Consider the following 27,653-nt stretch of genomic DNA (forward strand, 5'->3'; position numbering starts at 1 on the left):
ACATAAACAATTTACCAAAAGTATAAAAATGATCCTTAATCATATGAAGATGACTGCTTTCAGTAACAGTAAGAGAAATGCAAATAAAAATTGTAATGAGACACTCTTCTCAACCATCAGATCGGCGAAAATTTGAAAGTTTCACAATATACTCTGTTAAGGAAGCACTTTCCTACATTGTTGTTAGAATTGCAAAATGGTCCACAACAAATGGAAGGGAAGTTGGCAGTATCTCATAAAAGAACATGTGCAGTTAAACTTTGACCTAGCAATCTCATTTCTAGGAATTAACCTGAAGATATACCTTCGATAATGCAAATACACATATGCACAAAGTTCTTCATTGCTGCATTACTTTAAACTGCAAAATATTGGAATCTACCTAAATAGCCAGACAGGATGTTAGTTCAATAAACTATAGTGTATGCACACAGTAAAGTAGTAGGCAAATGTAAATAAAATAATTAGGATATATCGATTGACTGATATGTAATTTCTAAGGGAAAGAAAGTTTGTCTTGTATGCTACCTTTGTGTAAAAACAGTAAAAGAAATAAGAAGAAACTGGACATCACCTTATGCAAGTATTCCCTGTGCAGTACAATATATCCTTGTAGCTTATTTATTTTATATGTAGTAGTTTGTACCTCTTAATCCCCTACTCCTGTTTTGCCCCTCTCCCTTTCCTCTACCCATTACTAACCACTAGTTTGTTTTCTATATCTGTGAGTCTGTTGGTTTTGTTATATTCATTTGTTTGTTTTATTTTTGAGACTCCACATATAAGTGATAACATACAGTATTTGTCTTTCTCTGACTTATTTCACTAAGCCGAATAACTTCCAGGTCCATCCATGTTGTTGCAAATGGCAACATTTCATTCTTTCTTATGGCTTAGTAGTTTTATATATATATATATATATATATATATATATATATATATATATATATATACACACACATATATATATGTATATATATATATATATATAAAACTACTATATATATATATCTTTTGTTGATAGACACTTGGATTGCTATCATATCTTAACTATTATAAATAATACTGCTATGAACATTGGGGTGCATGTATCTTTTCAAATTGCTATTTTAACTTTTTCTGAATATATACCTAGGATTGAAATTGCTGATCAAATGGTGGTTCTATTTTTAGTTTTTATGAGGGGCCTGCATACTGTTTTCTACACTGGCTGCTACATCCTACATTCCCATCAACAGTGTACGAGGGTTCCCTTTTCTCCACATCCTTGCCAGCATTTGTTATCTGTGGCCTTTTTGATCATGGTCTTTCTGACAGGTGTGAGGTGGTATCTCATTATAGTTTTGATTTGCATTTCTCTGATGATTAGTGATGTCAAGCATCTTTTCATGTGCCTGTTGCCCATCTGTATGTCTTCTTTGGGAAAATGTCTATTCAAAACATGGTCTTCTGCCCATTTTTTCATTGGGTCAGTTGTTTTTTGATATTGTTTTATGAGCTATTTTTATATTTTGGATATTAACCCCTTATCACTCATATCATTTGCAAATATTTTCTCCATTTCACTGGATTGTCCTTTCATTTTGTCGATGGTTTCCTTAGCTTTGCAAAAGCTTTTAAGTTTAATTGGGTCCCATTTGTTTATTTTTGCTTTTGTTTCCTTTGCCTTAGGAGACAGATCCAAAAAAACATTGCTATGATTTATGGCAGAGTATTCTGCCTATGTTCTCTTCTAGGAGTTTTGTGGTTTCCGGTATTACATTTAGGTCTTTAATCCATTTTGAGTTTATTTTTGCATGTGGTATGAGAAAATGTTCTAATTCCATTCTCTTACACGTAGCTGTCCAGTTTTCCCAGCGCCACTTATTGAAGAGACTATCTTTTCTCCATTACACACTCTTGCCTCCTTTGTCGTAGATGAACTGACCAGCATGTATGGTTTTGTTTCTGGACCTTCTATCCTGTTCCATTGTTGTATGTGTCTGTTTTTGTCCCAGTATCTTGCTGTTTTGTTGACTATAGCTTTGTAGTGTTGTCTGAAGTCAGGGAGTGTGATAACTCCAGCTTTGTTCTTTGTTTTCAAGATTGTTTTGGCTGTCGAGGGTCTTTTGTGTTTCCATATAAATTTTAAAATTATTTGTTCTTGTTCTGTGAAAAATGCCATTGATGTTTTGATAGGGATTACATTGAGTCTGTAGATTGTGTAGACTAAGTGGTGACCAGAATTTCTACTAACTTAGTGTCACTGTATTAATTGATTATTTTGATTTTGGTTCCCTCACAAGCAGACCCTAGATCCTGGGACAGGGATTCAAGAACAAATAGTTCATTTGGGAGGGGATACCAGGAAATAATAGGTATGGACAAATGAGAAAGAGAGGGGAAGGTCTCTAACAGAGGATGCATTATTGACCCAGTTACCACTAGGAGGATGAGCTTAATCCCTGTGGGGGACTGAGCGACAATGTAATACACGCCTGAGAGTTATCCTGCCCAAGGAGGGAGGGGGATGAGGTATTTGTACACTGATTCTCAGAAATAGATTGAGGGCTTTTGGGGCATGCGAATTAATTCTCGGCACTTCCAGACTGCCCCAGTTCTCCACCAGATTCCCGTAAGCAACCAGTTGCAAGAGCTGATACTTGAGAGACAGGACCTCACATGTGAAAAACGATGAATGCTAAGGGGTTACTGGTGAGTGCCTCACAGCATCTGCTGCCTTGCTGAGGTGGAAAGCTGCTGAATCAGTCCCCCTGGCATTTCAGCCAGCACTCAGAGGGATTGCAGCCATAATTATGATGAGGTCTTTACCTTAACTCTGTTTCTAGGGTCCAACAGATTTGAAATACGTTATTATTTCTTCCATTTACTAGCTCAACAACCTTGGATGAGTTTTTTGTTCAAAACTTTTGTTTCTTCATCTGTAAAATAGGGACAATAATAGTGAATCCTCATCGAATTTTTTAGATGTAAAGAGATCTTGCTTTTGAAAGCTTGGCACTAGAAAATGATTACTAAGTGTTAGTTTTAATTATTATATTTGTATCCCTTACAGTTGTTATTACTTTTCATTTTTAATCAGTCTGTTAGAGATCATTGTTCTTACGTTGAACTATAAAATGCACCCCAATCTGCTAGATTAATGTGTACCTTGGCTCCAACAAATGTGAAATTTTTATAGCCATTGAAGACTCAGGACTATAGGGACTCCTATTTGCCATCTCTTCTTGAAAATGACAATCAGTTACTTAGGAAAGTGACACTGAAAACTACAAAGGAAAGTGAGAGAGATTGGAACCAAATCATGAAGCTCAAACACCATCAAAAGCATAAGTTGTGAGTGGCACATAAAGGGAACAAAAATAAACATTATTAGGACTGGACTAAGCCATGTGCACTATGCTTTGGATATATTTATGGAATAGTCACAGGTTAACTGGTTAATTGCATAAGGTAGATTTGGTTGGGTGTAGAAAATCACCTATTCTTTCCTACACTGCCCCTTCAAACCTGTTGTCATGGCTAGTCCTTTCCCAATCCATGAATGAAACCTCAGGCCAATCCCATAGTTTACCAGTCTCATAGTGTATTAGTTTCCTAAGGCTGCCATGATGAAATACCACAAGATACGTGGCTTGAAAGAATAGAATTTATTCTCTCACAGTTCTGGAAGCTAGAAGTTCAAGATCAAGGTGTTGGCAAGGCTATGCTTTCTCTGAAGGCTCTAGAAGATGATCCTTCCTTGCCTCTTCCTAACTTCTTGTACCTACATCACTATGATGTCTACTTCCATCTTCATATGGTGTTCTCCCAGTGCCTCTGTAGCTTCATAAGGCCATTGTTTTATAAGGATACCAGTCATATTGGGTTAGGGGCCCACGCACTCCAGTATGACCTCATCTTAACTTAATATCATCTCTAAAAAACCTATTTCCAAATAAGATCACATTCTGAGGTTGTGGAGGACTTCCACATATCTTTTTTGAGGGCACATAATTCAACCCATAACATGTAGATAATTATAATCTAGGCCCATCAATAATCAAATCGCCAAATCTCCTCCACTGTAAACAACTTTCCTTCCTCAGTTCAGGACTGCTCTATGCCTGAAAGCCTACATTGGGGTGAGAGTAATGTGAATGCCATCTTCCCTGCCTCCTCACCTTGTTCTGCTCCTCCTCCTCTCCCTCTGGATGACAAGGGTGGGGCTGGCTCTTTCAAGGCTTGAGCAGGTGGAGAGGGTAAAGGTACTGACACTGGAAGGAAAAGAGGAGAAAGGAAAGTATGAAGAAACTTCTTTTGACTGATAGAATTATTTTGGCTTTTGTGTCCCCTGAGGCAGCAGATTCCAAATTCTTATTCTTATTCTGACTATTAGGTGGGTTTTATGCTTCTTCAGAAACTCACCCTGAATTCTAGGTATCTTTCACTTAAAACCAAATTTATGTGGACAGTGTCTCCATCACTATCAATCAAATCTTCAGACCCTTGATGTCTTGTACTGTTTCTCAGTTGGGATCTCTGTACCCTCCAGGCAGTCATCTTGGGTGGAACCTCTCTTGAAATGGATTCAGCATCCTTCCCCAAGGTTGACAGAGGCCTCACAATAAATGTAAATCCTTGTCCCATGAAGCTGGAACTATTTCCTCAGGCATTGATTAGTAAAACTCCAGCCTCAGACACTTGCTTTGAAGTTTTAAGAGTTAGATACCAGTCCCTACAGTCGTCAGTCTCCATTGGATACATTTTAAGCTCTCCAAGTCGAGGTTTTCTCTTAAGGGGGGCTCTCGCTAAGCTTGTGGTGAAGTGAACCGCTCCTCTTCCCTACCCCTTTGACTCCCAAGAAGGGGTAGGCAGAGAAAGTGAAGGGATTGTCAGTCTTGCAGAAACACAGCATGCTAACGATTCTCTCCAAAGAAAGCCACACTACTGGACACCCTGATTTGTCCAAAGATTTCTTAACCTTATATAAACAGCCTAGAGGTAAATAGCAGCCTAATCAAAACCTGGTAGAACTTGTCAGAACCTGTCTTTTTTTTTTTTTTTTGTGGTACGTGGGCCTCTCACTGTTGCGGCCTCTCCCGTTGCGGAGCACAGGCTCCACACGCACAGGCTCAGCGGCCATGGCTCACGGGCCCAGCCACTCCGCGGCATGTGGGATCCTCCCGGACCGGGCACAAACCCGTGTCCCGGGTTTGTGCATTGGCAGGCAGACTCTCAACCACTGCGCCACCAGGGAAGCCCCAGAACATGTCTTTTAATATTTTCTAATATGTATTTTTGTAAAGTGGTTGACTGAAATATAATTCACACAGCACACCTTTTGTCTACTTAAAGTACACAATTCAGTGTTTTTTAGTATACTCACAGGGTTTCACAAGCATCACACAACCTAATTTTAGAATAAAAACCCCATACCCATTAGCTGTCATTACCCATTTTTTCCCTTCTTCCAGCCAAAGGCAAACACTAATCTACTTTCTGTCTCTGTAGATTTGCCTATTTTGGACATTTCACATAAATAGAATCTTACAATATGTGGTCTTTTCGGACTGGCTTCTTAGCGCAATGTTTTCAATGGTCATATATTGACTTGTAGCATGTATGAGTATTTCATTTTTTTTCTCCAGATAATATGCCATTCATGCATATATCATATTGCATTTATCTGTTTATCAGTTGATAGGCATTTGAGTTGTTTCTACTTTATTACTATTATAACTAATGTTGCTGTGAAGTTTTGTGTACAGTTCTTGTGTGGACATATATTATCATTTCATCTTTGGTATATACCTAGCAGTGGAATTGCTCGGTCCTATGGTAACTTTATGTTTTAACTTTTGAGGAACTGCCAGACTGTTTTTCAATGTGACTGCATCACTTTACATTTCTATTGCGTCTCCATATTCCCACCAGCACTAGTTTTTGTCTGTCTTTTTTATTATAGCCATTCTAGTGGGTAAGAAGTAATTGTTTCATATTATTTCACTATATTTTTGTAGGTGTTCTATTGCTTTTTCTTTGTGATGTCTGAAGAGTTTATACTTTCTATATTTTTTCTCAGACTTATTAGTCCTAAGCTAAATCTCTAAAATGACAAGAACAGTGATAAATGACAACAATTTCCACAGCAGTCAGACAAGAAAAAGAAATAAAATGCATCCGAATTAGAAGGGAAGAGGTAAAACTGTCACTATTTGCAGATGACATACTTTACATAGAAAACTCTAAAGTCTCCCCCAAAAAACTATTAGAACTTAAATGAATTCAGCAAGGTTACAGGATATAAGATTAATATACAGAAATTTGTTGTTACTATACACTAATAATCAAATATCAGAAAGAGAAAGTAAAAAACCTATCTTGTATAAAATCACACCAAAAAGAATAAAATACCTAGTAATACATTTAACCAAACAGGTAAACGGCCTATACTCTGAAAACTGTAAAACATTGATGAAAGAAATTGAAGGTGATACAGAGAAATGGAAAGCTATCCTGTGTTCTTGGATTGGAAGAAATAATATTGTTAAAATGACCATACTACCCAAGGCAGTCTACAGATTTAATGCAATCCCTATCAAAATACCCATGACATATGAACAAATAATTCATATATAAAATATGAACATGACATATGAACAAATAATTCTAAGATTCATGTGGAACCACAAAAGACCCCAAATTACCAAAGCAATCTTCAGGAAAAAAAAATAAGCTGGAGATATAACCCTCCCAGATTTCATATTATGCTACAAAGCTATAGTCATCAAAACAGCATGATACTAGCATGAAAACAGACACATAGATCAATGCAACAAAATAGAGAGCCCAGAAATAAACCCACTCACTTATGGTCAATTAATTTAAGACAAAGAGACAAGAATATACAATGAAGAAAAAACCAGTGTCTTCGATAAGTGATGCTGGGAAAACTGGACAGCTCCATGTAAAAGAATGAAATTAGAACGTTTTCTCACACCATATGCAAAGATAAACTCAAAATGGGTTAGTGACTTAAATGTAAGACTGGAAACCATAAAATTCCTAGAAGAAAACATAGGCAGAACACTCATTGACGTAAATCGTAGCAATATTTCTTTGGATTTGACTCCTAAGGAAAAGGAAACAAAACCAAAAATAAATAAGTGGGACCTAATTAAACTTAAATGCTTTTGCACAGCAAAGAAGACCATTGGAAAAATGAAAAGAAAGCCTAAAGAAAGAGAGAAAATATTTGCAAATGAAGTGACCAACAAGGGATTAATAGCCAAAATATATAAACAGCTCATACAACTCAATGTCAAAAAAAAACAACAATCCAATCATAAAATGGGCAAAAGACCTGAACAGACATTTCTCTGAAAAAACATACAGATGGCTAACAGGCACATGAAAAGATGTTCAACATCACTAATCATCAGAGAAATACAAATTAAAACAGCATTGAGATATCACCTCATACCTGTCAGAATGGCTATCATGAAAAAGACCACAAGTAACAAATATTGGTGAGGATGTGGAGAAAAGGGAACACTCTTACAATGTTGGTGGGAATGTAAGTTGGTGCAGCCACTGTGGAAAACAGCATGGAGCTTCCTCAAAAAACTAAAAATAGAACCACCGTATGATCCAGCAATTCCACTGCTTGGTTATATATATACCCTGAAACAACAAAAAACACAAATTCGAAAAGGTACATGCTCCCCAAAATTCACAGCAGTATTATTTACAATAACCGAGACATGGACACAATCCAAATGCCCTTCAACTGTTGACTAGATTAAGAAGATGTGGTATATTTATACAGTGAAATAAAAAATAATGAAATACTGCCATCTCCAGCAACGTGGATGGGCCTAGAGAATATTATGTTAAGTGAAATACATCAGACAAAGACAAATACTTTATGATATCACTTATTTGTGCAATCTAAAAAATAATACCGATGAATGTATATACAAAACAGAAACAGACTCACAGATACAGAAAACAAACTTGCGGTTTCCAAAGGGGAGAGGGAAGAGGGGAGCAAATTAAGGGTATGGGATTAACAGATTACAGACTACTACACATAAAATAGATAAGCAACATAGATATATTGTGTAGCACAGGGAATTACAGCCATTATTTTATAATAACTTCTGATGGATTATAATCTGCAAAAATACTGAATTACTATGCAGTACACCTGAAACTAATATAGTATTCCAAATCAACTATACTTCAATTAAAAAAAGACAAAAATTTCAACAAAAGGCATTGGTACAGCTCTACTCTAGAGTTAGCATAATATCATATATGCAAAAAATCATGCATATGTCATGAGATAGAGAGTAGAGTACATGTGAAATAATCTTACTACATCCTGAGTGCTAAACATTTATGAAGGCCTTCAGACTGGTTACTTGCTTTATAACAATAATCACAACAGTAATAATAATAATGATAATAATAGATAACCTGTACTGAGCTCTTCCTATGTTTGTACCAGGCATTGTTCTACATATATTTTACATACATTAACTTCCTTGGTTCCTGTGAAAACCCCACTAAATAGATACTATTATTAACCTTAGTTCCCAGATGAGCAAACATCCTTAGATGACAAGGTTAATCTCTAACTTTTCACAAGTAGGGGAAAGAGAAGATTGAGAATATATTAAAAATAGCTAATGCATAAAAATCTGCAAAGGTAAAGGGCAGTAATTTTGCTTAGCTCTGTCCAGATCTTCTCAGGTCCCTTTTGGATATTTTTGTTGTCTACCCTTTCCCCAATTTCTGTGCTTTCATGCTCATCAACCAGTTCTTTTTGGAGGATTGTCCTCAGGCTACTGGAGCCCATCTCCCTCCCCACTCCCAGATGGAAGAGCTTAAAGCCTGGAAATTTCCCATGAAGTTTTAGAAGTTTCCCTACTGATAAAATCCGTTTGCTTTCCCCAATCCCTCACTGGTTTTCCCTGAAAGTGTTTTTTTTTTTTTTTTTTAACAAATCACTTATACACAAATCCTCATCTCAGGGTTGGCTTCTTTTCATGGAGACATGCTGGGGAAGGAGAATTTTGATGACCTTTAAATAGAACTTGTTATGTGAGGAAGAGAAGTTAAAGTTATCATCTCAAGCTAAAAAAAAAATGAGAACAAAAGAAAATTCTCTTAAGCCAGCAGGAATTTATGTTAGAAATAAATGGATTGTCATGATTTGAAAATGTTAAAATGGGCTATTTACCCAGAAAAATCTGTGTACTTGCTTTCTGTGAAGACTTTAAAATGTATATAACCATTTTTTTCTGGGTTGGTTTAGATATACTGCAGTCCTTCTGGAGGAAAATGACTAACTCAGTGTCTTCCCAGAGCCTCTTTCGCTCTGAAAATTGTATAAGAGCACAACATTATCATTAACCTAAGCAGTAAAGCCTTTTTGATTATCCATTGTGCTAAGGGCTTTACAATGATGGTTAAATAGATTCAGTCCCCACCTTTTAGGAACTTAAGAGAGCAAACTTTGAAAAAGAAATAAAAGAAATCTACTATTTATAGTATACTACAAAGAAGCATTAAAATAAATAAGAATGAAGGTCACTTCAAGGAAACATTAATGGATTACAAACATCAGTATTTCAGAAAAGGAATATTTAGAAGTGATATCCACATTGATTTTACAAATGGGATATAGACAAAAACTATATTTATGGCATGTGTACTCCAAATTGATCCATTTTTCAGAGAAAGCAAAAACTAAAGAACATAATGGAAAAAAAAGTTTATCATTATGTAATATTAAGGGAAAAGAAAGAAATGCATCAGAAAAATGTGAAGATATGATGGATATATGTGAAGAAATTTTTAATAAACCGATGAAGAAAGAAAAATTTTAGTGGTCAGGATAGGATATTAAAAAAAAAATTTGCAGGATAAATTCCCATTGTGTCATTGGGGAAGCAAATAATACTTCCTTGTAGAGGGCGGCAAGTCAGGATCTAATATCAAAAATTATTTATTAAAGAAATGAATACTTTTTCTTCTCAAATCTCAAAACATATTTGGACCTGAGCAATTTTGAAACAAATTTTCTTCTGAGTTTCTTAGAATGATAAAGAAAATAGTTCTCACGTATGAAAATGACTGAACTTTAAATATTTGTGTGTATATATTTGATTTAAGAGGTTGGGAAAAGATTTGAGTGGATAAGTAGTAGTTAGGAGAAAGCAGAGGAGATAAATAATACGAACCCTTTACATAATTTTATTATATAAGTAATTTCATGCACATTGTAAAATCGGCATTTGTAGTACATATATATATTTCCTAAAACTATTAACTAGTTTCCCTCAATCAGATAGATAATGAAGTTGTTTTTAGTTCTTTTAAATAGACTAGAAATGTGGTCAGAGATGAAAAAACAAATCCAAATCTATTGCCTTCAAACTTCACCTGTGTGAATATTGAATAAAGACACATTTTCAGATGTGCAAAAACAGAGAATTTGTTTCACCCTTTCTTAAAATATTATTCAGGGATGTTATCCATCAGAACTAGAGAGTAAACCAAAAAAGAGGAAAGCAGTGAAGAGAAGTTCCTTTATTATAGCTATTTGGAAGTCTCTACCAAGGAGCTATCTGTCCCAAGTTAAAAAGGAGGGAGGACTTCAGAATAGAAGTTTCTGGGGAGTGATTTTATTTTATACTTTATAATTTGGAACAATGTAAGGAAGCAATAGATGCCAAAGATAAAAGGATAATAGAAAGGTAATCAATCATAAAAGATCTTAGCAGCCCCTTTTATGGGAATAGGAGGACTATTAGATGATAAAGTCCAAGCAATCAAGATCAAACCAAAACAAAGAAACTCAGGAATATTAAATATGTGGTAAAAGAACAGAAGAGCTTTCAATACAAATAAATGTAGAATTGTAAATAAAAATAGAATCATTTGTAGAATAGAATGTAAATATTATAAACATGGAAAAGTGAATTAATATAAAATTGAAACAAGAAGAGGGACAAGAAGCTTATTTTCTTGTTTTTCCTACAGGAAAGAAGTCAGTCTGGCTTAAAATTGAAATACTTACTTTAAAATATTATAATGGTACTGAAGCTGACCTCTTAATATAGATTCATGTTTACTTTTTAAGAAAATTCTGAAGCACCTAGAGGGATCATTAACAAACTAATAATTATTTTACTTCTGATTATTTCTTCATTTATGTGCAAATAAAATTACATTAATTATGTCATTCAAAACATGACCGTGTTTAACATAATCCCATTTAATAAAATGATATCTATCTCTATTTATCTCTATACATGTATTAGAGAGATAGCTGGGATAATCATTACCTGATGTTTATTATTACTATTTCTTATCTATAGTTTTTAATATTGTTTGATTTTTTTAATATTGAAAATATATTATTTTGTAAATTAACAAATCATTCCAAGAAAAAGTCAATTAGTAAAATAATGTAAAAATCAATACAGCTGTAGGAGTGACATCAGCACCCTGGTGGTGTGAGAACTCCCTTTGTCTCTCCCCTTCAATCTGCAAGTACTAAGACATCCATAACTGAACAAAGATTCCTTTGCCCAGCACACCAGCACACAGAGAGACCCACACATTTGTGCGCCTGAAGATGGGTGGATTGGAACACATAGAGAAAGCAGAACTGGGGAACAGTGGCAGCAATGCCTGTGATCCTGGCTCCCCAGCTGCAGCAGCTGAGACTGCAGACCCAGAGAACTCAGTAGCAGAAGTGGAGGCAGCACACACAACTCTGACTTCTTGGTTGGAGTGGCACCCACGGCCACAGGGAACTGGGCAGCAGTGACGGTGAGGGCCCCACAACCCCCGTCCCTCCAGCTTCAGTAGCATCTGCAACTTTGGTCCCCCAACCTGCAGTGGCAGAGCACCCATGAACCCGACAACCCCAAAGGTAGTGAAGACACCTGCTACCCCAGCTCCTCCTGCTTCTTCCTGTTGCAGCAGCAGTGCCCGCAACTCAGATGAACTCAGACATGGCAGAGGCACCTGCCATCTCAGTGCCCCTGGTGGTGACACCAGCAACAACAGCAATACCAGCAGCAGCAGCAAGGCACTGGATACCCAGGAGGCACAAGCATCAATGACGAGGGCACATCAACACCTCTGGCAGAGGTGGTAGAGGGTAGAAATGGCCTGTTCTCAAATATAGTCCAAGGCATCAAGTAAAAGAAACCAAAATCGTGTGCTATAGTGCCAATTGAAAAACAAAATAAAGGCCTCTAGTTACCAATCTCTTGAACAGTTAGAATCAAAGTAAACAGAGCTTTACCTAAATAAGAAAGGTGTTTTCTACTTCAAATGTGCCAGCAGGGGAACAACTCATCAAGTACCATGAAAAACTATGTTAATGCAGTATCACAAAAATAAAATGACAGTTCTTCAGAAACCAAACGTACAAATGTCTTAAAATCATGGAAGACTGTGACCTAACTGATAGAGAATTCAAGATAGCTGTCACGAGGAAACTCAGCAAACTACAAGAAAACTCAGAAAGGCAGTTCAGTGAGCTCGCGACAAAATTAATGAACAGATGGAATACTTTACCAAAGAGATTGAAACTCTCAAAAATAACCAAACAGAAATTCTGGAGCAGTAGAATTCAATAAATGAGATGAAGAACACATTAGAAAGCATTGGAAATAGAGCAGACCATATGGAAAATAGACTTAGCTTAAAGTTAGAATTCTAGAAATTTTCAGGTTGAAGAGGAGAGCAAACTAAGATTTTTTTTAAAAAATGAATAAACTTCACAAGAACTATTAAACTCCATTACAAAAGGGAACATAAGGATAATGGGTATCCTAGGAGGAGAAGAGAGGGAGAAGGGAAAAGAAAGAAATATTAACATAAAGAAATAATAGCTGAGAACTTCCCAAACCTGGGAAATGAACTGGATATACTACAAGTCCTTAAAGCTAATAGAACGCCTAATTATCTCAATGCAAAAAGGCTTTCTCCAAGACACATTATATTAAAATTCTCAAACATCAATGGTAAAGTCAGCCAGGGGAAAAAAGACAGTATCTTACAAAAGTACCTCACTAGGCTATCAGCAGATTTCCCAGCAGAAACTCTACAGACCAGAAAGTGAGGGAATGGAAAACAATATTCCATGCAAATGGAAATCCAAGAAAGCTGGCGTAGCAATTCTCATATCACACAATATAGACTTTAAAACAAAAACTATGGGCTTCCCTGGTGGCGCAGTGGTTGAGAGTCCGCCTGCCAATGCAGGGGACATGGGTTCGTGCCCCAGTCCGGGAGGAATCCACGTGCCACGGAGCGGCTGGGCCCGTGAGCCATGGCCGCTGAGCCTGTGCGTCTGGAGCCTGTGCTCCGCAACAGGAGAGGGCATGGCAGTGAGAGGCCTGCGTACCGAAAAAAAAAACAACAAAAAACAAAGACTATTACAACAGACAAAGAAGGACACTACATGATGATCAAAGGATCAATCCAAGAAGAAGATATAACAGTAGTAACTATTTATGCACCCAACATAGGACAACCTCAATACATAAGACAAATGCTAACAGCCATAAAAGGGGAAATAGGCAGTAACACAATCATAGTAGGAGACTTTAACACCCCACTTTCACCACTGGACAGATCATCCAAAATAAAAATAAATAAGGAAACACAAGCTCTAAATGATACATTAAACAAGATGGACTTCATTGATATTTATAAGACATTCCATCCAAAAACAACAGAATACACTTCTTCTCAAGTTCTCATGGAACATTCTCCAGGATAGATCATATCTTGGGTCACAAATCAAGCCTTGGTAAATTTAAGAAAATTGAAATTGTATCAAGTATCTTTTCCAATGACAATGCTATGAGACTAGATATCAATTACAGGAAAAAATCTGTAAAAAATACAAACACATGGAGCCTAAACAATGCACTACTTAATCATTAAGAGATGACTGAAGAAATCAAAGAGGAAATCAAAAAATACCTAGAAACAAATGACAATGAAAACACAATGACCCAAAAGCTATGGGATGCAGCAAAAGCAGTACTAAGAGGGAAGTTTATAGCAATACAATCCTACCTCAAGAAACAAGAAACATCTCAAATAAACAACCTAACCTTACACCTAAAGCATTTAGAGAAGAACCAAAAAAACCCAAAGTTAGCACAAGGAGAGAAATCATAAAGGTCAGAACAGAAAGAAATGAAAAAGAAATGAAGGAAACAGTAGCAAAGATCAATAAAACTAAAAGCTGGTTCTTTGAGAAGATAAACAAAATTGATAAACTATTAACCAGACTCATAAAGGATAAATGGGAGAAGACTCAAATCAATAGAATTAGAAATGGAAAAGGAGAAGTAACAGCTGACACTGCAGAAGTACAAAGGATCATGAGAGATTACTACAAGCAATATATGCCAATAAAATGGACAACCTGGAAGAAACGGACAAATTCTTAGAAATGCACAACCTTCCGAGACTGAACCAGGAAGAAATAGAAAATATAAACAGGCCAATCACAAGCACTGAAATTGAAACTGTGATTAAAAATCTTTCAACAAACAAAAGCCCAGGACCAGATGGCTTCACAGGCAAATTCTATCAAACATTTAGAGAAGAGCTAACAGCTATCCTTCTCAAACTCTTCCAAAATATAGCAGAGGGAGGAACACTCCGAAACTCATTTTATGAGGCCACCATCACCCTGATACCAAAACCAGACAAAGATGTCACAAAGAAAGAAAGCTACAGACCAATATCACTGATGAACATAGTTGGAAAAATCCTCAACAAAATACTAGCAAACAGAATCCAACAGCACATTAAAAGGATCATGCACCATGATCAAGTGGGGTTTGTCCCAGGAATGCAAGGATTGTTCAATATATAGAAATCAACCATATTTACAAATTGAAGGAGAAAAACCATACGATCATCTCAATAGGTGCAGAGAATGGTTTTGACAAAATTCAACACCCATTTATGATAAAAACCCTCCAGAAAGTAGGCATAGAGGGAACTTACCTCAACATATTAAAGGCCATATATGACAAACCCACAGGCAACATAGTCCTCAATGGTGAAAAACTGAAACCATTTCCACTAAGATCAGGAACAAGACAAGGTTGCCCACTCTCACCACTATTATTCAACATAGTTTGGGAAGTTTTAGCCCCAGCAATCAGAGAAGAAAAGCAATCAAATCAGAAAAGAAGAAGTAAATCTGTCACTGTTTGCAGATGATATGATACTATAAATAAAGAATCCTAAAGATGCTACCAGAAAACTACTAGAGCTAATCAATGAATTTAGTAAAGTAGCAGGATACAAAATTAATGCACAGAAATCTCTGGCATTCCTATACACTAATGATGAAAAATCTGAAAGTGAAATCAAGAAAACACTCCCATTTACAATGCAACAAAAAGAATAAAATATCTAGGAATAAACCTACCTAAGGAGACAAAAGACCTGTATGGAGAAAATTATAAGACACTGATGAAAGAAATTAAAGATGATACAAATAGATGGAGAGATATACCATGTTCTTGGATTGGAAGAATCAACATTGTGAAAATGACTCTACTACCCAAAGCAATCTACATATTCAATGCAATCCCTATCAAACTACCACTGGTATTTTTCACAGAACTAGAGCGAAAAATTTCACAATTTGTATGGAAACACAAAAGTTGACAAATATCCAAAGCAATGTTGAGAGAGAAAAACGGAGCTGGAGGAATCAGGCTCCCTGACTTCAGACTACACTACAAAGCTACAGTAATCAAGACAGTATGGTACTGGCACAAAAACAGAAAGATACATCAATGGAACAGGATAGAAAGCCCAGAGATAAACCCATGCACATATGGTCACCTTATCTTTGATAAAGGAGGCAGGAAAGTACAGTGGAGAAAGGACAGCCTCTTCAATAAGTGGTGCTGGGAAAACTGGACAGGTACATGTAAAAGTATGAGATTAGATCACTCCCTAACACCATACCCAAAAATAAGCTCAAAATGGATTAAAGACCTAAATGTAAGGCCAGAAACTATCAAACTCTTAGAGGAAAACATAGGCAGAACACTCTATGACATAAATCACAGCAAGATCCTTTTTGACCCACCTCCTAGAGAAATGGAAATAAAAACAAAAAAAAACAAATGGGACCTAATTAAACGTCAAAGCTTTTGCACAGCAAAGGAAACCATAAGGAAGACGAAAAGACAACCCTCAGAATGGGAGAATATATTTGCAAATGAAGCAACTGACAAAGGATTAATCTCCAAAATTTACAAGCAGCTCATGCAGCTCAATATCAAAAAAACAAACAACCCAATCCAAAAATGTGCAGAAGACCTGAATAGACACTTCTCCAAAGAAGATATATGGATTGCCAACAAACACATGAAAGAATTCTCAACATCATGAATCATTAGAGAAATGCAAATCGAAACTACAATGAGATATCCTCTCACACCGGTCAGAATGGCCTTCATCAAAAAATCTACAAACAATAAATGCTGGAGAGGGTGTGGAGTTAAGGGAACCCTCTTGCACTGTTGGTGGGAATGTAAACTGATATAGCCACTATGGAGAACAGTATGGAGGTTCCTTAAAAAACTAAAAATAGAACTACCATATGACCCAGCAATCCCACTACTGGGCATATACCCTGAGAAAACCATAATTCAAATAGAGTCACGTACCAAAATGTTCATTGCAGCTCTATTTACAATAGCCAGGACACAGAAGCATCCTAAGTGTCCATCAACAGATGAATGGATAAAGAAGATGTGGCACATATATACAATGGAATATTAGTCAGCCATAAAATGAAACGAAATTGAATTATCTGTAGTGAGGTGGATGGACCTAGAGTCTGTCATACAGAGTGAAGTAAGTCAGAAAGAGAAGAATACCGTATGCTAACACATATACGTGTAATCTAAAAAAAAAAAGTCATGAAGAACCTAGGGGCAAGATGGGAATAAAGATGCAGACCTCCTAGAGAATGGACTTGAGCATATGGGGAGGGGGAAGGGTAAGCTTGGACAAAATGAGAGGGTGACATGTACATATATACACTACCAAACGTAAAACCGATAGCTAGTTGAGCAAAGATCAATAAAGGAGATAGATATAGATATATGAACAAGTGGGAAGAAGCCGCATAACCCAGGGAGATCAGCTCTGTGCTTTGTGGCCACCTAGAGGGGTGGTATAGGGAGGGTGGGAGGGAGGGAGATGCAAAAGGGAAGAGATATGGGGATATATGTATATGTACAGCTGATTCACTTTGTTATAAAGCAGAAACTAACACACCATTGTAAAGCAATTATACTCCAATAAAGATGTTAAAAAAATTAATTAGCTAATTTAAAAAAATACTCTACTGACCGGTCGAGAGTGGAATAATGTAGTCAAAATTTTGAAATGTAAAAACTGTCACCCAAGGATATTCTATCCAATAAAGTTATCGCTTCATATATGGAGGAGAAATAAAGGTTTTATCAGACAAACAAAAGGTGTGGGAATTCGTAACCACTGCACCTGCCTTAGAAGAAATGTTGAAAGGAGCTCTTCTACCTGAAAGATAAAGGCAAACATATACAAAATTGTCAGTAATGTGATAAATAGCCAGAGAGAATCAGAAAATTGCAGCTGTAGATCAGAATAGGTTGTTAGACAGTTAATTATAGCATAAAGGTCAAAGGAAAAAACCGCAGTAGAATAGTTATAGCTACTTCAATTTGGTAATGCACTGAAAACATAAAAAGGGATAATTTGTGAAAACAAAAACACAAAAGGGGAAATGGAAAAGGATGGAACATGTATAGGCAAATGAAGATGAAATACTATCAGCAGAAAAAAGGACCATTTTATCAGTGAGATGTTTTGTACAAACCTCATGGTAACCACAAAAGAAAAAAGAAAAAACTAGGGAAGAAGTTTGAAAGATAAAAAAGAGGAAACTGAGGAAAAAAACCATACAAAACTGGCAAACTAAAATGGCAGACAGAAACACAAGTAAAAAGAAACAAGGGAGATGTAGAACAACCAGAATACGAAAGATAAAATGGCAGTGCTACATCCTCGTATATCAATAATTACCCTAATTTTAAATAGACTGAATTCACCAATCAAAAGACGCATGTGGCCAGATGAATTAAAAACCAAGACCCAACTATATGCTGCCTCCAGTAGACTGATCTCAGTTCTAAAGACTAACATCTGCTCAAAGTGAAGGGATGGAAGATGGTACAGCAAATGTCAGCCAAAAGAAAGATAGTGTAGCCATACCCATGTCAGATAAAATAGACTTCAAGCCAAAAAAAAGAGACAAGTAAGGACATTATATAATGGTAAAGGGGACAATCCATCAAGAAGTCATAATATTTATTAATATATAGGCACCTATAGCAGGAGAACCAAAATATATAATGCTGTTATTAACAGACCTAAAGTGAAAAATGACAGCACCACCCCATTTACATCAATGGATAGATCATGCAGATAGAAAGTCAACAAGGAAACAGTGGCCCTAAATTAAACATTAGATCAGATTTACCTGATAGGTATATGAACATTCCATCCAAAAGCAGAATACTCATTCTTCTGAAGTGCATGTGGAACATTCTAAAGGATAGATCATATGTTGTGACACAAAACAAGTCTCATTAAGTTCATGACTGAAGTAAATTTGATTTATAATATAGCAAAATATCCAGAGTATAACCCTAAAAGTTTTTTTTCAAAATAATTTAATAACCTTCCAAATTATTATCACCATTCTTATCATAAAAACATGTAGTCTTCACCTCTGTTTTCAACTGGAAAATAATTTTACATTAAGGGTGTAACTGCTGACCAAATCTTAGTAAGCCCATAGAACTATAACAAAGATAGTTTAGATTAAAACCACAAAATACATTATTGACAAGGTATATGTCACAATGGGGTGAAGTTCAACCCAAATTACTGCCTTTCTTTTGCAATGTGCTTTTGATTTCGTGAACTCCTTTTGCCCTTCAAAGAATGTCTGGAAATGGAATCTATTTGCTTTTACTTACATATGGACAAAAGTAAACAATAATACCTGGTAAAGTTTAGAGGCATAGTATACTTACTTGTTTGGATAAGAGCATGCATTAGAAAACACTAGTATCTAAGATAGCCAGGTCCAAAACACTAATTTACAACCGTCTAAATGCCTTCATAATCTGAATTTATTATAGAGAGAAAGCCTAACCTAAGTCAAGTATTTTATGTGCTTTTCATTTACCAGTGAAGCTAATCCAAATGGTGTGAGACTGAAACCAGGGGTATCAGCTTTCATCATCTGGGCCAAGCTTGCTCTGCTTCATTTCCTTCCACTTATTGTTTTCCCGCCAGGTCACTGGTTAGCAGACCATGCAGCCCATAATTATGACCTGGGGTGCTGAATATGAGTTTTTCATTTTCAGTAAGCATCCACTTTGCAGCAAGCACTTCTGAGTTTATTATCCAAAAATATATAATAAAAAATCCTTATACTTGGACCAATGGGTTTGTGGAATAAATTGTATTTGGACAAAACTAATGTGCTCTTGAAATGTTTATAAAATTTTGTTAATCCAGCTTCTTCTCTGATTCATATTAGTTATCTGAGTTAGAGACTTGATATCCTTTAGCCAGATTTCCATCTTTCCTATAATATTAGATGTCCCATACACCCACTGTGTCCTACTAGCATCACAGGGACACCTCCACTCCAGTTAGATTATCACTCTTGTGCACTCTTTTACATTCAGATAAGTTCATATTATTTCTCCATTGGTTCCTGTCCCAGGAATGCCATTTCTTCTCACCCTTTTCTATCCAGCCGTACTTCAAAATGTATATAGTACATGAAGAACTTTGTTGTTCTCGAAATCCCTATGGAGAGTAACATGCAGTTCAGTACTTAATCAGCCTCGAATTGTTTCCTACAAGCTAGTTTTATCTCCACAACTGAGTTGTAAATTCCCTGAGTGCAGTAACATCCCCAGATCTTCTTTATCTAGCACTACCATAAACAGTGCTCAGCATATTTGTTACCTGTTTAACAAATAGTTGTTTATGATTATTTGATATTATGATTTAGGCTAGTGGTGCAGACCTTTCAGGTAAAAATAAACACAAAGACAAATAAAACAAAACTTCACATCTGTTATGCAACATTTCTAGTCTCCTCTCCTGGCTCCTCTAAATTACTTTAATGCTTTTGATTTGATTGACTCAAACTAGAACATACTTAGAAGGAAACCCAGTTGTTGTGAATATCTATTAGGATGACTCAGGGTAGGTAAATAAAGAAATAATAACTCAGAGGAAAGACTGGAAGCCAAGATTCAGAGTTCATGTTTCCAAGTATAGGTCAGTGTATCTCCTTTGATCCAGATAAGTCAGCCAGTTGGTCAGTGGATCCTATTTGTTTGCCTATAGTAACGTGCATTTCTGTTTTTTAACACTTCTCCCATTACTGTAAGTACCTTTGCATATATTCCTCTTTTCTGGGCCTGTGGGCCCATTATGTAGCCCAGCAACTGTCTTCTCTTCACCATAGTATTATCAAGGCTGAACAAAAGGCCTAACACTTAGTAGGTGTTTAAAATATGTGTTGGAAGAATGAATGGATGGATGGATGGATAGATGAAAGATGAAATTATTTACTGGGTCATAAAAGAAGATATCCCTTCTTATGAAAATAAGTGGCCATTTTGTTGCATTGTTTGATGCTCTAAGATGTTAAGAAAGCAAAAAGGACATATTAGAGACTAAACCTAATCAAGGCTCTCTTCCCGTACAAACACACAAATTAGAACACATGACCTTATAACATGGAATGTGAGTAGCTGCCTTAATCATTTCAGGGTGGCATTTAATATCTCCTTTAAGCAAAAGGTGTCTTTGTGAATAAGATTCAATAGTCATTTAGCCTTCTGTTTCTCAATGTTCTCATCTCTAAAATGGACATAGTAATTGGTTTTTTTTTACCTATTTCATAGTTGGATTAAAATTTATACCTTGCCATATGACCATTTAGACCACTGCCCTTGCACAGCTTTCTGTGGATACTGACAAGGTAGAGAGGTCAGGGAAAGGAAATTTATACTGACATAGTGGAGTGACAGCAATGGGACAATAAGGGGAAGATTATGTGAAAAATTCATGCCAGGGAATAGGGGCGAGATTCTATAAAGCTTAGAGCAAATCTCAAAGGGGAGGAAAGTGTCAAAATGATTAATATTAGGATTCAAAATCCACACTAAAAACGGATTTTAAAAATTGATTCTTTGCTTACATGTCACATATATGGTTATACAGTAGTAACATTTGAAAGAATTTTGAATCTTATGGTCACAAAGATAGGTCACATTTTTACCTAAATATCTCCTATAGTAAGTGTTCAGGGACTTGGCTAATTTTATATTTTTTAACTTGTCACCCAGCCCTTTGTTTCCTCTCTCCAGACATGCAGAAGGATTCTAAAATATATTTATGCCAAACATTTCTCTTTCATGGGAATTTGGTTTAAACCAGCTCTGTTGCTATGGTACCTAGTTTTCGGTTAACGGAAAAACACAGAATAGAAATAATACTGGATTTGTAGTGTGTGCGTGTATATATATATATATTATATATATATATATATATTATATATATATATATTATATATATAATATATATATATATATATATACACACATACCCAGTTGCATATTAGTTTACTCACATCAATTGAATATGCAAAAGGTCAGAAGTTGCCCAGTACAGTAAAAAAAAAAAGTTCCTAACCTATTTAGAATTCACATAATAATACATACTAGTATTTATATCTTTCAAATATGTGTGTGTGTATAGTAGAAGAGGCGGCATGATATAATAGCGTTTGGAGGTAAAGAAACCTGAGATTGAATCCCAGTTTAGCCAGCTAAGAGCAAGTTAACCTTGAATAAGTTACTTATTGCTCTGGATCTGTTTTCCCATCTGAAGTGGGTATTAATAATAATATTACTTATTTTTAGTTTTTAATTTTAATAAAATTAAAACAGTGCCTTAATTGTGTGAAACAGTGACTGGCACTGAGCAGGTTTGCATAGGCCTACTAGTTTTTTCAAATGTGGAGGTAACATATATATATTTAGTCCGTTATATATATTGGACTAAATTGTTTTCCCTCTCTTCCAAAACTACATGTTGAAGCCCTAAACACCAGTACCTCAGAATGTGACTGTATTTGGAGATAGGGCCTTTAAAGAGGTAATTAAGTTAAAATGAGACCATTAGTGTGGGCTCTAAGCCAATCTGACTGCTATCCTTACAAGAAGAGGAGATTAAAACACGTAAAGAGATATCAGGGGCTCTCATATAGAGAGAAGTCCATGCAAAAACACAAGGAGAAGGCAACCCACTGCAGGCCAAGGAGAGAGGCCTCAGAAGAAACCAAACTTGCTGACACCTTGGTCTAATGCTTCTCGCCTCCAGAACTGTCTGTGGTACAGATGATCTCTGACTTACAGTGGTTTGACTTGGAATTTTTCAACTTCAGGATGGTGCAAAAGTGATACACATTCAGTAGATACTGTACTTTGAATTTGGAATTGTGATCTTTTCCCGGGCTAACGATATGCAGTATGATCCCCTCTTGTGAAGTTGGGCAGCAGCAGCGAGCACGGCTCACAGTCAGCTATGCAATCACCAGGGTAAACAACCTGATAAACTTACAAACATTCTCTACCGATAACAGCCATTCTGGTTTTCACTTTTAGTACGATACACAATAAATTCCATGAGATATTCAACACTTTGTTATAAGATAGGCTTTGTGTTAGATGATTTTGCCCAAGTGTAGGCTAATGTAAGTGTTCTGAGCACCTTGAAGGCAGGCTAGGCTCAGCTATAAGTTCAGTAGACTTGGTGTATTAGATGCATTTGTGACTTATCGTATTTTCAGTTTATGAAGGGTTTTTCAGGACCTAAGCCCATGGTAAGTCAGAGGAAAACCTGTACTTTATTTGGCAGCCCTAGCAAATTAATACTATCTATCTATCTGTCTATCTATCTAAAACAGGTACACAAATGGTCATAATAATATAAAAATGATAGTAACATGCTGGGTTTTCCTGAGTCTTTTTCTCTTCATTCACTGCCTAAAGTATATAAATTTTTAGTTATTATTTACTTTTTATTGACTAATAACTTATCTGGAATAAAGAGCACAGATCTTAAATGCATATACCAATGAATTTGTACGCATGTACACATCCATATATTTATCACCTAGGTCAAGACTTAGAACATATCCAGTTCCCTAGAGATCTCAGTCACATTCCTCCAAATCCCCATCCACTCCTCCCTGTCAAAGTAAACACATGTGACTTCTAGTGTTGCATGTATTTTGAACTTCACATAAATGGAATCACACGTTACTCTTTTGAGTCTGGTTTCTTTCACATAACATCATATGTGTGAAATCCATCCATGTTTCTCTATGTTAAATAGTTCATTTTTTTCTGTTTCTTAGTAGTATTCCATTGTATGAATATACTCCAGCTTATCTATTTTAGTGTTGAGCATTTGGGTAGTTTCTAGTTTTTCATAATTATAAATAAATTTGCTATGAACATTCTTGTAGCTGTTTTTGGTGGACATAAGCACTCATTTCTCTTGGATAAGAAGTACATAACAGTTCTATAAAATGTCTCCATTTTAATGTTAGTCACACTATAAAGTCAGTATTTTTCTACCTTTTATTGCCTTTATTCTCCCCTCTAGAAATTTCTAATGTTTTCTGAACCAGGGATGACTTTGCCCCCTAGGGAATATTTGGCGATGTCTGGAGATATTTTTGGTTATCACAACTGAGGGGATGCTCCTGGCATCTAGTGGGTAGGGGCCAGGATTGCCGTAACAGCCTATAACACACAATATAAGCCCGACAACGAATTATCCTGCCCCAAATGTCAGTAGTGCTGCTGTTGAGAAACCCTATATCTAGATCAATAGGATTTCATTTTTATTTTTACCTGGTAGGTATCAACACCAGCTTTTATTGCTTGACCAACCAGCATATTCCTTCCACTGTATTTTGTTAGGACTCCTAAAGGGAAGTTGTAACGGGCAAGAGTATCTTCTTCCCCGTTATATTTGGTGTGTTAACTCTCAACACCTATATGACCTGACTCAAATGAGCTCAGGCATCAAAAGAGCTTGACTTTGTCAATAAACATTTCTAGAAAAGGGAAATAGCAGGTCTCCCCTTTAAGCTTATAGTACTGCGTTCTGTGCAAGAAAAAAATGTCATATGTCTATCTATGCAAATGCCACCCATTGCCTCTATTTAGGACCAACTAAGACATCCATGCCATTGATGCTTATTCTGTTTCAAAATTTGTACAGAATATTCTTGAAATCCCTCCTGTCATTTTTCCCATTCTCTGAAACTGTGATCAGTCCATTCAGACAACCGCATGTCACTCATTGTTTTCTCAGGCAACCTCTTCTAACCTTCAGAGTAACTGAAGGTATATTATATTCACTTTAGTTATCACAAATACTTAAAAGAAGAAAATGAACATGTCATTTCCATGTATCTGAGCTTTCTCTTCTCCCATATTCCTGTCAGTCCTTGCTTCTGGAAACTGAGCTTAAGGGCAATACCTTAGCTAACACTTTTTGCTGATTTTATATCATCCATCTAGCTACAGGGCCAACAGAGGTGATTACTTGCCTCCCCAAACAGGCATGGAGTCTCCACCTCATATGATTGCCTTCATTTATTTCAGTGACATTGAAATGGAGGAATGGTGTTCTTTGGCTTTCGGCTTTAAACACACGATATGCAGTATTTTTGGCTGACATCTCAGGAGTGCCTGACACTAAAAAACTGAAAAGTCATGAGTTTCCCTCTTCACTTTCAAAAATTGAAAAACCACTGATAACTAAGAGTATTAAATGTGACTATAACCCATACATAACTGCCTCTTAAATCTAAAAATCATTACAAATAATTCTGTCTGTGCAACTCTAACACGTCAAGAAATGTTTGTGGGTGAGGGCTTTTGTAACTTAAACTTTAGCTCTATGGTTCCTTAATTTTAAAACTCATAGTTATTGATATTTGGTGCCTTGGCTCTGTGATGCCCACAGTCATACCATGTTTCAAAGTGTCTCATAAAAAGAAAGACCATCTATTTTTAAGATGTACTACTGACCTCATTGGCAATCAGTGACATAAAAGAAGAGAATAATTAATTTTTCAAATGATCCTCAATGAAAGGAGTGCTTTTCATGATTCTAGAATCATGGAAAAACTATGGGGGAAAATTATATCTGCACTTGAACTCTTGGGAAATATTTTCTTTAAGCTATTAACCATTATTGTAGAGAAATTACTACTTTGGCTTATTTTTAAAATATTTGTTTTTTCCTTTCATCTTCAGCAAAATTAACTAAGTATTAACTATGATATGTCCTTGGAAAGGAAAGAAAAGGGTTCTGTGGTTGTTATGGTAAGTTTCATGTGTCATCTTGACTGGGCTAAGGGATGCACAGATAGCTGGTGAAACATTAATTCTGAGTGTGTCTGTGAGGGTGTTTCTGGAACAGATTAGCATTTGAGTCTGTGGACTGAGGAACGAAGATCTGCCCTCACTGTTGTAGCTGAGCATCATCCAATCTACTGAGGCTCTGAATAGAACAAAGGCAGTGCGTGAGCTGAGACCATCATCTCTTGCCCTTGAACATCAGTGCTTCTGGTTCTCAGGCTTTTAGACTCAGACCAGGACTTATACCATCTAACCCTGATTCTCAGCTCTTCAGGTTCAGATCTACACCTTTGGCTTCCCAGTTTTCAGACCTTTGGACTTATACTGAATTACCACCACCAGATTTCCTGGTTGTCCAGCTTGTGGACAACAGATTTTAGGACTTCTAGGCCTCCAAAACTCTTCTCTTTTATGTATCTGTATATATCCTTTCGATTCTGTCCCTGGAGATCCCTGACTACTACAGTGTTGCAACAAATTAAATACTGCATACCATTTTCCTCCACCCTGACTATGCCGTAGTTTAACCATGTGGATTTGAATATTAAAAGCTTTAAGAGTCATTTTAATCTGTTTTTCTTTCCCCATCCTTCCTTCCTTCCTTCCTTCTTTCTTATCATGATAAGAACATTTAACATAACATTTACCCTCCTAGCAAAATTTTAAGTGCACAGTATAGTATTGTTAACTATAAAAGCACTGTTGTATAACAGATCTCTAGAACTTATTCATCTTGTATAACTGAAACTTTATTACCAATGAACAGGAACTCCTCATTTCCCCCTCCCCCCACTTCCTGGCAACCACCATTTTACTCTCTGTTTCTATGAGTTTGACTATTTTAGGTACCTCATATAAGTGGAATCATGCAGTATTTGTCCTGTGACTGGCTTAGTTTACTTACATGATGTCCTCCAGGTTCATCCATTTGTCACACAGATGTATAAACCCAAGAAACAGAATAGAGGGTCCAGAGATAAACCCATGCACATTTGGTCACCTGATCTTTGACAGGAGTTCCAAGAATACACAATGGGAACAGGATAGTTTTTACAACAAAAGTGCTGGGAAACTTGGATATCCACATGCAAAGAATGAAATCGGACCCTTTTACTATACACAAAAATCAACTCAAAAAAGATTAAAGACTTAATGTAAGACCTGAAACTGTAAAACTCCTAGAAAAAAACATAAGGAAAAACCTTCATGACATTGGTCTTGGCAGTGTTTTCTTGGATATGACACCAAAAGGACAAGCAACAAAAGCAAAAATAGACAAGTGGGACTATATCAAACTAAAAAGCTTCTGCATGGCAAAGGAAGCAATCAACAGAATGAAAAAGCAATAAATATTTGTAAAACATGTATCTGACAAAGGTTTAATATCCAATATATTAGGAACTCATACAGCTCAATAGCAATAATAATAATAATAACCTGATTAAAAATAAGCAAAGGACCTGAATATACATTTCTCCAAAGAAGACATACAAATGGCCAACAGGTATCTGAAAATATCACTAATCATTAGGGAAATGCAAATCAAAACCACAATGAGATCTCACTTCACACCTTTTAGGATGGCTGTTACTAGAAAAACAAAAGATAAGTTTTGGGGAGGATGTGGAGAAATTGGAACATATGTACACTGTTGGCAGGTAAAATGGTGCAGCCACTATGGAAAATAGTATGGAGGGCCCTTAAAAAAATTAAATATGCATTATTTCTTAAATTTATAGGACTATAGGATACTTTTTTCATCTAACATCTTGTGATATCTTATGAACTAAATGTTCTGTGGAAAACACTTTGAAAAATGACTATGTGAAGTCAGAGTATCCAGTAATATTTCTCATTCTAGTCTAAATCTAAAAGTAATATTCAAAAGCCAGTCCTTTTATTGCATAGAGTAAAAGACTTTAGAGTTTCATAGTACCAGAAAAGATCCCCTAGTAAACCTTCCTTTTGAATCTATGGTTTTTAATTATCTAACTGATGAATCCAAACAGATTCTCCAACATTATCTTCTCTGTGTTAAGACCACCCCTTATGTTGCTACCTTAA

General features: G+C 36.1%; 1 protein-coding gene across 1 annotated transcript in view; it reads left to right on the top strand.

Moving 5' to 3' along the window:
* Positions 1-27,653, top strand: part of IL1RAPL1 (interleukin 1 receptor accessory protein like 1) — a 723,124-nt gene that overhangs the window by 310,708 nt on the left and 384,763 nt on the right. The gene's annotated exons all lie outside the window — the stretch shown is intronic.

The sequence above is a fragment of the Phocoena phocoena genome, chromosome X (assembly GCF_963924675.1).
Source record: "Phocoena phocoena chromosome X, mPhoPho1.1, whole genome shotgun sequence".
NCBI classification, from domain to species: domain Eukaryota; kingdom Metazoa; phylum Chordata; class Mammalia; order Artiodactyla; family Phocoenidae; genus Phocoena; species Phocoena phocoena.